Genomic DNA, 12,756 nt, shown 5'->3' with positions numbered 1-12,756 from the left:
AAACCAGAGGGGAAGAAGACATTTGTAATTACACACACACACACACACACACACAGAGCACATTACAAAAAGACTGCCATTGAGAATATCTGAAGAAGTTCTGCAATCAATGAGAAAATGACAAATGATCCAATAGAAAAATGGGCAAACTATTTGAATAGGAATATCACAAATGAAGAAATCTGAATGACCAGTAAACATTTGAAAAAATGTTCAACTTCATTAGTCATCAGGAATATTTAACTTTTAACACAAGAGATACAATTTTATTACCTCCAGATAAACAATTTAAAAAATTAAGTCTGACACCACTATTCTTGGAAGTGTAAGTTGGTGCAACCACTTTAGAAAAGAATTTTTACACTATTTAGCAATATTTAAGATGCATATACTCTGTGACTCAGCAATTTCACTTCTGTATTATATATATATCCTAAAGCAACTTTTCCATATAGGAAATCAAGAGACATGAAGTAGAATACTCACTGCAGCGTAGTATTTAGTACTCCCAAACTGGGGGAAAATACTTTCCATTGGTAATAAACTTGAGGAGTAGTTGTGGTTTATTTATACAATGGAATTCTGCACTACAATGAAAAGAAAATGAATTGCAACACACACAACACAGATGAAAGAAGTTAGTCACAAAAGAAGATGTAAACTTTGACTCCATTAACAAAATATTTAAAAACATATAAAATCAAACAACATATCATTTAAGGATACAAATAAACAATAATAAATCTACAAAGAAAAGCAAGGAAATTAGAAGCATGAAATTAGCGATGACATAGCTCAGCTCAAGGAAGGAATGGGTAAGATTATTCAAAGAAAATGCTGCCAGGTTCTCTTTCTTAAACCAGATTGGCAGGGATATGAATGTTGTTGGATTATTTTGTACATTACGATTTGTAAATATCTCCTATTTAGTAAAATTTGGTACAACAATTATAACTTTATGGATGTCGGATCATCTGGCTCAAGATGGAAAAACACATGGCTGCCTCTGTACTAGAATTCATTAACCCAGCAGGCCGTCAGTCATCGGCATTGTCTGCAGGAAGCCCCTGATGACACATGTTCTTTCTAAGAAGAGGGAATGTCCTGGCCATTCCATTTATAGTGTTATTAGTCAATTTGGGCTGCCATAACAAAATATCCCAGGCTGTGTGGCTTTAGCAACAGAAATTTTATTTTCTCACAGTTCTGGAGGCCAGAACTGAGATCAGTGTGCCAGCATAGTCCAGCTGTGATGAGGGCTTTCTTCCTGAATTGCAGATGGCTGCCTTCTCCCTGTGCACTCATCTGGCATTTTCTTGATGTATGCATGACCCGTGGGTGCAGACAGGCAGTGAGGGAAAGACAGTGAGTGTGCACGCAAGCTCATTAGGTCACTGATCCCAACATGAGGGCCCCACACTCATGACCTCATGTAATCCTAATTACCTCTCAAAGGCCTTATTTCCAAAGACCATCACACTGGGGGTTAGGACTTCAGTACATGAATTTTGGGAACACAAGCATTTAGTCCCTAACATATAGCCACCCAGATTAGCTAATTATCACTTTGGCAGGTTGAGAGGGGCCCAGGTGCATAGGACTTATCAAGAGTATGTTTTCTTAGAGGGTGAGAATGAGAGTGAGGAAAGAGCCCAAGGATTCTCCCCTCAACCCCCAACGAGGTTGAGGATTTGCTTGGCTTTGAAACTTCGAAGCCCCTCTGCTGTGAGTGGTGCCTGCCTCTAGTCCCCTCGTGTTTTCTGTGCATATTTCATCCGCCTGACAGCTGCTGGCCCTGTCCAGCCAATGGCTCAGGAGGGAGCACACCACTTCTGTGCAATTTATTGAAATGGGCACTTCTTTCTAAGAGAACTGTTCCCCAGAGAGTTCCTCGACATCTGCAGTGATGGAGAGTCCATGCACAGGCTTGGGTATGGGGGAGGAAGCACAAAAGGGAAGAAGCTTTAAATTCTAAAGCAGAGAAAACAAAACTCCTGCCAGAAGCAGGGGAAGATGGGGAAGGAGGCAGGGATCTAGGAAGCTTCTGCTTTGGTCTCAGTATTGGGGTTTCATAGCACAGATGGCCAGGGTTATTTATAACTTGCAACAGGCAGAGTTGAGATCCGTGAAATGCAAGAGGCTTGGCTGACAATGGTTGGGGCCAGGGTAGGGATTGAGACCTCCACAAGGCCTCCTAGAATGCAGGACTTTGTTTTAGGGATGGGGGTACCACCATGGAAAGGTTATGGAGCCCAAGCCCCCTCCTACAGGCTAGATGAGAAGTCTTCCAGAGAGCCACTGCTTTTAGGAATAATCATAGTCCCATTAATAATAATAAATAATAGTTAACATTGTATTAGCTAACCAGGTGCCAGGCAATAAGCTAAGTGCGTTATTATCCCCATTTCCAAAATGAGAAAACTGAGGCTTGGTGAGGGTAAGGAACCAATTTAAGGCCTCATATCCATAAGTAGTGAAGTGCTCTGCCTGCTCCGTATGGGAAGGAGGAGAGGCCAAGGGTCTAATATCACATCTATGTCAGAGCCCTTTGCCACCCAACAGAGGCAAGATCACTAGGGGTAGAAAACTGGGCAAGGAGCTTTGATTGGGTGGCAGTGACAGGAATCTAGAAAGATCTGGGGCTTAGCAGACCCAGGAGAAGTCCAGAAGGGAGGCTCTGGACAACGTGTGTGTGTGTGTGTGTGTGTGTGTGTGTGTGTGTGTGTGTGTGTACCTAAGTGATCACCTAGGTAAAGGTGGTATGATTATATGTAGAAGATATTAAATGAATATTTCCTGGCTCTTGAAGACAAGGCAGGCAGGCTGCTAAAGTCCAATGTGGCTTACTCCATTCTGCCATCTGTCACCTTAGGCAAGGACTTCCTCCTCCCTCCTTCTCAGTTTCTCCTCTTTAAAATGATGCAGTTGGTCTAAGATTCTTCTCAGTTGATAATTTGTGCATCTGTGATTTCACTGTGGTTAGCACATGTGGGGGAGGGGGATGGTTGGATGTCAAAGGTCAAAGGTTGGCTATCAACCACCAAGGCTGACAGCCGAGCCCTGGCAAGGACAGCCAGCAAAATCAAAGCAAAAGGAAAACCAGTCAGGAGGCACTGTCTGCTCCCCAAGCTCGAGCCCAGAAGCAGCATGTGCAGGGAGTGAGGCACCACAAGCACAACTGATCCTGCCAACACCCACTCCCAGGGCTCCAGGCACTGGTGCCAGGCACCCCCACCAATGGGTGGATGGAATGCTCAGAAATTCACAACTCCAGGAGCGAGGCTGTCTGTCTCAGGATAAACAAAGCCCCAGGCAACTTGATGCAGCTCACCTACTCCTCCGGCTGCAACAATCTTTTTGAAGGTCAAGTCATCCAGCCCCCGGATGCAGTCTACAGTTCTATGTCCCTCTGAATTACATCCTTGTTTTTTCCCAAGGTCCAAATGGCCAGTAATTCACCCCTGGTCACAGAGCATGCAACTATTCAGAGGATTCAGATCTCTGAATTCTCATTCTGTGCCATAGAACAGACTTGCTTCGATGACATGACCTTTATTGCTTAGTTTCACTACTCAATGAGCGTGTAGTGAATATCCACAATGTGCACTTGCTGAGCATCTACAGTAAACACACTCTAAAGAGGAGTTGTCACTAAGGTTGTCCAAGGTCAGCCTTAATGGCTGTAGATCTTAATGGAGAAGACTGTCCACTGACTTTGGAGTAAGCCGGGCTGGGTTCCAATCCTGCCTTTATCTTCCATTAGCACCACAGCAAATTTCTTAACCATGTGATATGATTTGGCTCTGTGTCCCCACCCAAATCTCATGTCAAATTGCAAACCCCATGTGTTGAAAGCAGAGCCTGATGGAAAATGATTGGATCATGGGGGCAGTTTCTCAGGGGTTAGCACCATCCCCCTAGTGCTCTCTCGTGATAGAGTTCTCGTGAGAATTGGTTGGGTTTTTTGTTTTTTGTCTGTTTGTTATTTGAGATGGAGTCTTGCTCTGTTGTCCAGGCTGGAGTGCAGTGGCACAATCTCAGCTCACTACAACCTCTGCCTCCCAGGTTCAAGCAATTCTCCTTCTTCAGCCTCCCGAGTAGCTGGGATTACAGGCATGAGCCAGCGCGCCCGGCCGAGATCTGGTTGTTTAAAAGTGTATGGAACTCCCCGCCACGGCCTGCTACTATGCGAAGAAGGTGCTTCCTTCCCCTTCACTTTCCGCCATAATTGTAAGTTTCCTCAGGCCTCCCAGTCATGCTTCCTGTACAGTCTGCAGAACTGTGAGTCAATTAAACCTCTTTTCTTCCTAAATTACCCAGTCTCAGGTAGTTCCTTAGAGCAGTGTGAAAACAGACTAACACACCACCACTCCCGGTCTGAAAACTGGTAATAATACCTAGCTCATAGATTCAATGTAGGGACAAAATAGTTAATGTGCCTAATCCATTTATCACAGTGCCAGTAAACAGGAAGGTCCTAAATGATGATGCAACTGTTGATGATGGCATAGTGATGATGGTCACATTGTCCTCCTGAGGCAATCCTACTCTGGGCCCAGGTACTTCCTTGACCATCCAACCCCTACCAGGTGACATTACATGAGAATGCAGCTGGCTCTAGGTTCAAGAATAAAACAAAAACAAACAAACAGAAAACACAAAACCATTGCTCCTTGCCCTTGGATCAAGAAGTATGAGAGCTCACAAGCCAACAAACAGCTGCTTTCAGAAATCTAGTAACAGCCAAGAAAAATGAGGCCCGTGTTGTGGCTGCAGCCCTACTGAAAGAGCACGGTAGGAGGACACCGAATCAGGGAAGGACAGGTTCCTGAGCTCCTATCCCAGGCCGGCCCCTGACCCACCTCCCAATGCCTCTACTTCCCCACCTATAAGCGCAGGAAAGCAAACCACAGGTGAGGTGAGCCACAGCTAGAAATCTGAAGTCAGGGCTTTGTCTCCACTGTGGGGCAGCCAAAACGGGCTAAGGATGTGGAACAAGTGAATCACTGAATGTCTGCATGAACTCCTTCAGTGGTGTGAGGACACAAGGGTTGGCACTCTAGAAATGGAAACAGCCTGCTGATAAAAACCCCTGTGCCTGGGAAGCAAGTCCACCCAACCCTGCCCCTACCACTAGGAAGCCATCTGCTGTCAGAAACAGAAAAGCAAATGGGTTCTGACTTAGGCTGGCCCAAGCCCCCACAGAAAGGGGAATGCAGACAGGCAGTGTGGCTCAAGGAAAACACTCCAGGCACCAGGGTCTGGAGGGTGGAACGCAGTGTTCCCACGGACCGCTATGCAGGGAACGCGGCAGATGGAACTGCACTAACTCCAGGGAAACATTTGGTTCCTTGTCTCACACCAACTCACTGGAGAGGATGGTAAGGAAGTCCTGAGAATAGACAAACAAACGAGAAGGTCAGGGAAAGGCAAGGAAGCCAAGCCAGGAAGCTGAGCAGAAATTTCCTCAGATTCTTCCAGAGGCCCAGAGCAGGTGGTGACAAAATGCCAACACTGGAAGGAACTTTCTAGAACACTAAATCCAATTCCCTTATTTTACAGATCAGGAAATAGGTCCCTAGGGAAGTCAGCACTGTGCAGTGGAAAAAGAGTGTAGAGTCAGGGAGATGTGAACTCCATAGCTGTGTGATTTGGTGCAAGTTTCTTAACCTCTCTGATCCTCAGGTTTGTCTTTTGTAAAATGGGGACCCTGTCATCTCCACAGTCACGCCGTGAGAAGGGAGTGAGGTACTCAGCACAGAGCAGAGGCTCAATAAATGCCAGCTTCCAATGCTCAAAGTCACATAGAGGTTAATGGCAGAGCTAGAACTAGAATCTAACGTCCCAACTTTCCACACTCCTTACTCCAGTTACAGAAAAGAATCAAAGAAAAGACATGCCTGTGATGTGCCACTGGGGGTGGGGTAGGGAGAGGGCAATGCGATGTTAGAAGGGATTTTCTCATGACCGAAGCATGGGAATGCATTACCAAGGGTTCCATTTTGGGAGCTTATTTAAGTGTGTGCCTGAGATGGACTAAAGGCTGGGAATGAACTAAATGTCATCTTGATGACCTGTTCAGCCCACAGATGGTAGAATTCAATTTACCAGAGGCAGGGCTGGCTATGCCACTCCCTAAACTCCCCCAAAGAAAGGAAATGAATATGCATTCTTTCACTCAACTAACATTTATTGAGCACACAATATGACTGGAGAACAAGGTTTTCTTATTATCATTTTTGCCTATGAGGAAACGAAGGTCCCAAGATATTAAACGAAGGTTCCATGCAGCTAGCAAGTGGCAGAGCCAGAATTCAATGCTATCTTAGTCTGCTCTTTGCCCAATGCCATATTGCATCTCCTGTCTTCTGATAGATTGAAAGGGGTAAAACTGTGCTAAGGCTGAACTTCCTCAGAATAGTGTGCACGGTGTGCATAGACAGAAGTGTCTTAGAAGAACTCCCCAGCTGCCTGGGGGTAGAAGTAGCTCCTGGAAGCTGCCTTGGGATCTTGTTTCTGGAGCTGCTCTGGGAAGGAATCTGCCTAGGATCTCCCGGCTCCCTCACCAAGGCCAGATCTATCCACTGGAAAGAGCTTCCCGGGCCCCTCCCAGAATATCTTCACTGCCCAGAGCTCCACTGCGCTTCCCATATTCACAGTCCTCTTATGAGAACTGAGAAGCAGGCAAACAAAAAAATTCAGAGCCTGAGAGGCAGACGCAGTCCCTGTCTAATGGTGGAGACACAATCCCTGACCTCAGGGAGCCCCCATTCTTTAGAAGAGATGCAGCCCTACTCCGCCAGAGAGCTCCCAGGATAATAGAGTGATTGAAGAAACATTACTTCTGCTCTCAGGAAGCTCCCAGTCTGATGGAGGAGACAAGGACAAAAGGATGTAAATTAATAACAGAGCTAGGCATGGTGGCGCATGCCTATAATCCCATCACTTTGGGAGGCTGAGGTGGGAGGACTGCTTGAGCCCAGGAGTTCGAGACCAGCCTGGGCAACATAGGGTGGCTCCACCTCTACAAAAAACAAAAAAATTAGCTGGGCATGATGGCACGCACCTGTAGTCCCAGTTACTCCAGAGGCTGAGGAAGGAGGATCACATGAACCCAGGAGGTTTAGGCTGTAGTGAGACATGACTGCACCACTGCACTCCAGCCTAAGCAACAGAATGAGGCCCTGTTTCATAAAAATAATAGAACTAATGCTTATTGAGTGCGAGGCACTTTATACATATGAAATCATTCAATCTGTACAACAATCCTGTGAGACACATCCCATTCTTATCCTTATTAAACAGATGAAGAAATGGAGGTTGCTATGGTCTGAATGTGTCCCCCAAAGTTCATGTATTGGAAACTTAATCTGCAATGCAACAATATTGAGAGATGGGCCCTAATAACAGATGATTGGGTTTTGAGAGCTCTGCCTTCATGAATAGATTAATGTCATTATCTTGGGAGTGGGTTAATTATCATGAGAATGGGTTGTTATAAAAACAAGTTTGGCCTTCCTCTTGCTCTTGCCCTCTCTTGCCCTTCCACCTTTCACCAGCACAAAGGCCCTTGCAAGATACTGGTGCTATGCTTCTGGACTTTCCAGCCTCCAGAATGATGAGCCAAATAAATTTCTGTCTGTTGTAAACTACCCGGTCTGTGGTATTCTGTTATAGCAGCATAAAGACGAAGACAGAGGCACCAAGACGTAAAATGACTTACATAAGATTACAAAGCTATCAAGTGATAATTCCAGGATTTAAAATCCAGGCAGTCTGGTTCAAAGATCTCTTAAGTAAAAGAGAAAGATAAAGTGAGCCACTGAGCAGTTCTGGAGACTCTGGGGATCCCCTGGCTACTGGTGGACTCCAGGTGGGCCAGCGACAGTTGGTTTGGTCTGAGAAGGCTGCCTAAGGATAACAGAAGAATAGTGTTGCAGGTCTTGCAACATCTGGACGTGGATCCACATCTTTCTGGATAAGGGTCCAGAAAGCCCTGGATTACAAAGCAGGCCTGCTGAGATCAGGATGGGGGAGCCAGAAGTAAAAGCAGTGAGGATGAGACCCTTAAAGGAAGAAGGCCTTATGAGGTGTTTGGATCAAGCACCCAGGGAAAGCCAGTGACCCTGCCGAGGAAAGAACTCACTGGGGACATAGGAAGCTCACAACAGAATAACAAGAGTGAGGAAGAACATAAGAGAACACCCAATGGTAGAGTTTCCATGGGGAAGGCTCTTGAGCACCAAGCCTAGGGGTGAGATTGTGGACAGGGAGTTGGCGAGAAGGCAGGCAGCATCAGCAATACATCCTTCACCCCTCATACCCAATAGGGTACTCAGCACAGCTCTCTGTGGGTGCCCATCTTGATTGCTGTAACTAGTTGCCTGTGGAATAACACACTGATCATGAACTAGGCTTTGACATGAGACAGACCTGGGTTTTTGCTCCTAGGTTTACAACCTACCAGCTGCCTCTCTGAGCTCTGGGGGCTCATCTGCAAAACAGTGATCACTGTAATTACCTTATGGCATTATTGTGAGGATTAAATGTGGCATGGTTCATGTAGCACTTAACTCAGGGCTTTATTTTTACCTAGTTTAGTAAGTAATAACCCATGGGCTATATAGAATTTTAATTTCCAAATATTTGGGGATTTTCCAGAAATTTCCATTATTGATTTCTAATTTAATTCCATTGTGATTACAGCACATACTCTTTATTATCAGTATTTTAAATTTTATTGAGAATTATTTTATAGCCCAGTGTATGATCTTGGCAAATGTTTTATGTGTCCTTGAAAAAAATGAGTATTCAGTTATTGTTGAGTGGAATAGCCTATGAACATCAACTGGTTAAATTGATAGATTAAGTTTTCTATTTCCATAACAACTTCATCTACTTGTTCTATGAATTACTAAGAGAGGAGCACTGACATCTCTAACTAAAATTTTGGATTTGTCTATCTCTCCTTTCAGTTTTGCTTTTGGACTTTGAAGGTCTGTTGTGAGGTACGTATAAATGAAGGATTAATATGTCTTACTGATAAACTGATCCCTTTTATCATTATGGAATGTGTCTCTTTAATCCTGACAATATTCCTTCTTCTGGAATATACTTTTTCTGATATTAATATAGGCACTCCAGGTTTCTTATGATTAGCTTTTGCATGGCATACACTTTTCCATCCTTGTACTCTTAGCTGTATCTTTATGTGTCAAATTAGTTTCTTGCAGACAGCCAATAGTTGGATCTTGCTTTTAAATCCACTATATGTTTAATGCAGTTATAGATATGGTTAGGTTTAAATCTACCATCTTGCTAACAGTTTTCAAATTGTCTCATCTTCTCTTTATTCCTTTTCTTGCTCTTTTCCTGTATTCTTCTAGATCAACTGAGTATTTTTAAAACGTTCCAATTTATCTCTGATTAGTTATAACTGTTTTGTTTTTTAGTAATTGCTCTAGTGTTAATAATACGCATCTTTAATTTATCACAGTCTACCTTCAAATAATATTATACCACTTCCCATATAATGTGAGAAACTTACAACAGTATACTTCTAGTCCTTGCCTCCCATTCTTCATCCTATTGTTGTCATACATTTTATCTCTATTTATGCTGCAAACCCCACAACACATTATTATTTTTGCTTTAAGTAGGCAACTGTCTTTGAAAGACATTTTAAAACGAGGGGGAACAGTCTTTTTATATTCACCATATGTTTACCACTTCTGATGCTCTTCATTCTTTTATGTACTTTACATTCCCATCTTGTATCATTTTCCTTCCGTGTAAAAAACTTCCTCTGACATTTCTTACAGTGAAGAATGGCTGGTGATGAATTCTCCCAGCATACTGTTGTCTGAAAAAGTTATTTTGCCTTCATTCTTGAAATATATTTTCAATGGATATACAATTCCTGGTTGACAGCCTCTTCTTTTGGCACTTTAAAGATGTTGCTCCATTGTCTTCTGGCCTTCATTCTATCTGATGGGAAATCATCAGTTTTCCTATCTGTTCCTCTATACATAATGTGTCTCTTTTTCTTTGGCTGCTTTAAAATTTTTTCTGTTTATCACTGGCTTTCAGCAATTTGATGATGTGCCTTGGTGTGGTTTTCTTTGTGTTTATTCTTTTGGGACTTATTGAATTATTTAGATCTGTGAGTTTACAGTTTTTATTAGATTTGGAACCTAGAAAATTATTTCTTCTAGGCTTTTCTGCCCTTTTCTGGAACTTCAATAACACATATGTTAGCCCACTTGATATGATATTATTCCACAAGTATGAAGCTCTTTCTGTTTTGGTATTTTTCTCTGTATTTCATTTTGGGTAGTTTCTATTGCTTTGTACTCAGATTCAACAAACTTTTCCTGCAATGTCTAATCTGCTATTGATCTAATATTGACTGAGTGTTTGTGTCCTCCAAAATTCATATGTTGAAGCCCTAACCCCCAATGTAATAGTATTTAGAGATGGGGCCTTTGGGGGATAACTGGATGATGAGGGAGGGATCCTGGTCTCATGGGATTAGTGTCCTTATAAGAGATACCATAGACCCTGAGATATCTCTCTCTCTATCTCTCTCTCTCTCTCTCTCCATTCAGAGACCAAAGAAAGGCCAGGTAAGCATGAGGACATGAAGGTAGTCATCTGCAAACCAGGAAAAGAGCCCTCACCAAAATCTGACCATGCTGGCACCCTAATCTCAGACTTCCAGCCTCCAGAGCTATGAGAAAATAAAAGTCTGTTGTTTAAACTACCCAGTCTTAGGTATTTTGTTACGGCAGCCTGAGCAGACTAATACATAATACTAGCCAGTAAAAGTTTGATTCCTTTTTATATCTTCTAATTCTCTCTTACATTCATGTTTTTCTTTAAATCCTTGAGCATACTGAACAAATTTATAATCTCTATTTTAATATCTGCTAAGTCTTTTTTTTTTTTTTTTTTTTTTTTTTTTTTTTTTTTTTGATAAGGTCTCACACTATCTGGTCTGGAGTGCAGTGGCATGATCACAGCTCACCATAGCCTCGACCTCCCAGGCTCAGCCTCAGCCTCCCAAGTAGCTGGGACTACAGGCATGCACCACCATGCCTGGATAATTTTTTGGTATTTTTTTAATAGTGACCAGGTTTTACCATGTTGCCCAGGCTGGTCTCAAACTTCTGTACTCAAGTGATCTGCCCACCTTGGCCTCCCCAAGTGCTGGGATTACAGGTGTGAGCCACTGTGCCCAGACTCCTAGCTGCTAATTCTATCATGTTCCTATCATTTCTGGGTCTATATCAATTAATTAATTTTTTTCCTGATTATGAGTCACATTTTCCCCTGCTTCTTTGTTGTCTGCTAATTTTTTATTGGATGACTCACTGTGAATTTTACATAACTGAGTGTTAGATTTTGTTATAGTCCTTTAAAAAGTATTGGACTTTGTTTTGGAAGACAGTTAAATGAATTTGATGGTTTTGAGGCTTGTTTGAAACTTTTTGAAGGCAGATCTAGAGTAGTTTTTATTTTATTACTAAGGTGTGACCCTTTTGTGATCTCAGTTAAATGCCCCATGTCTTCAATGAGCCCTCTCACTTTGACTGGTGGAATTGAAAAAAATCCTGGCCCTATGTGAATCTAGGAATTGTTTGGGGCTTTTTTGTTTTGTGTTGTTTTGTTTTGTTTGAGATTGGGTCTCACTCTGCCACCCAGGCTGGGGGTGCAGTGGTGTGATCACAGCTCACTGCAGTCTCAGACCTCTTGGGCTCAAGCAGTCCTCCTACCTCAGCCTCCAGAGTAGCTAGGACTACAGGCACACTCCATCATGCTCACCTAATTTTTAAAAATTATTTTTTGTAGAGACAGAATCTCATCATGTTGCCCAGGCTGGTCTCTAACTCCTGGACTCAAGTGATCCTCCCCACCGTGGCCTCCCAAAGTGTTGAGATTACAAACATGAACCACCATGCCTGGCCTAGGAATTGCTGAGATGAAGAAGACAGCAGGGTTGTTGGACTTGTTGAACAATTAGATGCGGAAGGATAAGAAATGAAGAGCAATTACTGGGTGGGTGGTGGCATCAGTCACCATATAAGAGGGATATTGGAATGGAGGACAGAGTGAGTGAATTCTATATCAGATAGATTTAAGTTTAGGAGTCTGCATGACATGGAAGTGGAGAAGTCTACTAGCACCTTGGATATGTGATCCAGCTCAGGGAAGAGGCAGAGGCTAGAATATAGACTTGGGAGTAATTAATACATAACATAAATACATAATTTGGTACATAAAGTTAAGAGATGTTAACATTTACCAAGCATTTATACACATGGTAGTTAAAACTAGGTGAAAGAATGAGACTACAAAGGGAGACTGTAAAAAAGTAGACTAAAAATTAAAAATCCTTCTTAAAGGGTGGCAGGGGTGAAGTGCGTGAAAAGAACAAAGAGGAGAGGAGAGAGGAAGCAAAGAGAGGAGGAGAAATGGTGAGAAAAGTTAGAGAAGAGCCAGGAGATGAAGGGGTCCTGGAAGCTAAGTGAGCAGAGAGTTTTAAGAGAAGCATGGTCAACATTGTCAAAGACACAGACCAATCAAGTAAAATTAAAACTGAGAAATATCCACGGGATGGTGCCCGGTGAGGGTCTCTTTGATTTTGGGAGGACCCATTTTAGTAACTTGGGAAGGTAGAAGCCAATAAGCAGACAAGCGAATGGGAAGTGAGGAAGTGGAAAGAGTAAGTGTAGACTCCTCTTTCTAGAAATTTGG

General features: G+C 43.0%; 1 long non-coding RNA gene across 1 annotated transcript in view; it reads left to right on the top strand.

Moving 5' to 3' along the window:
* The window catches only part of LOC144341191 (uncharacterized), a 37,734-nt gene extending 26,974 nt beyond the window's left edge, over positions 1–10,760 (top strand). Inside the window, exons 2-4 of the long non-coding RNA XR_013417976.1 lie at positions 4,066–4,230; positions 8,976–9,008; positions 10,608–10,760. This is a non-coding gene — a long non-coding RNA (uncharacterized LOC144341191). The remainder of the gene's footprint in view (positions 1–4,065; positions 4,231–8,975; positions 9,009–10,607) is intronic.
* The last annotated feature ends 1,996 nt before the right edge of the window (positions 10,761–12,756 follow it).

This window comes from Macaca mulatta, chromosome 1, assembly GCF_049350105.2.
Source record: "Macaca mulatta isolate MMU2019108-1 chromosome 1, T2T-MMU8v2.0, whole genome shotgun sequence".
Classification (NCBI taxonomy): Eukaryota; Metazoa; Chordata; class Mammalia; order Primates; family Cercopithecidae; genus Macaca; species Macaca mulatta.
Note: the sequence above shows the minus strand (reverse complement) of the source record. Positions and strands in the feature narration are given on the sequence as shown.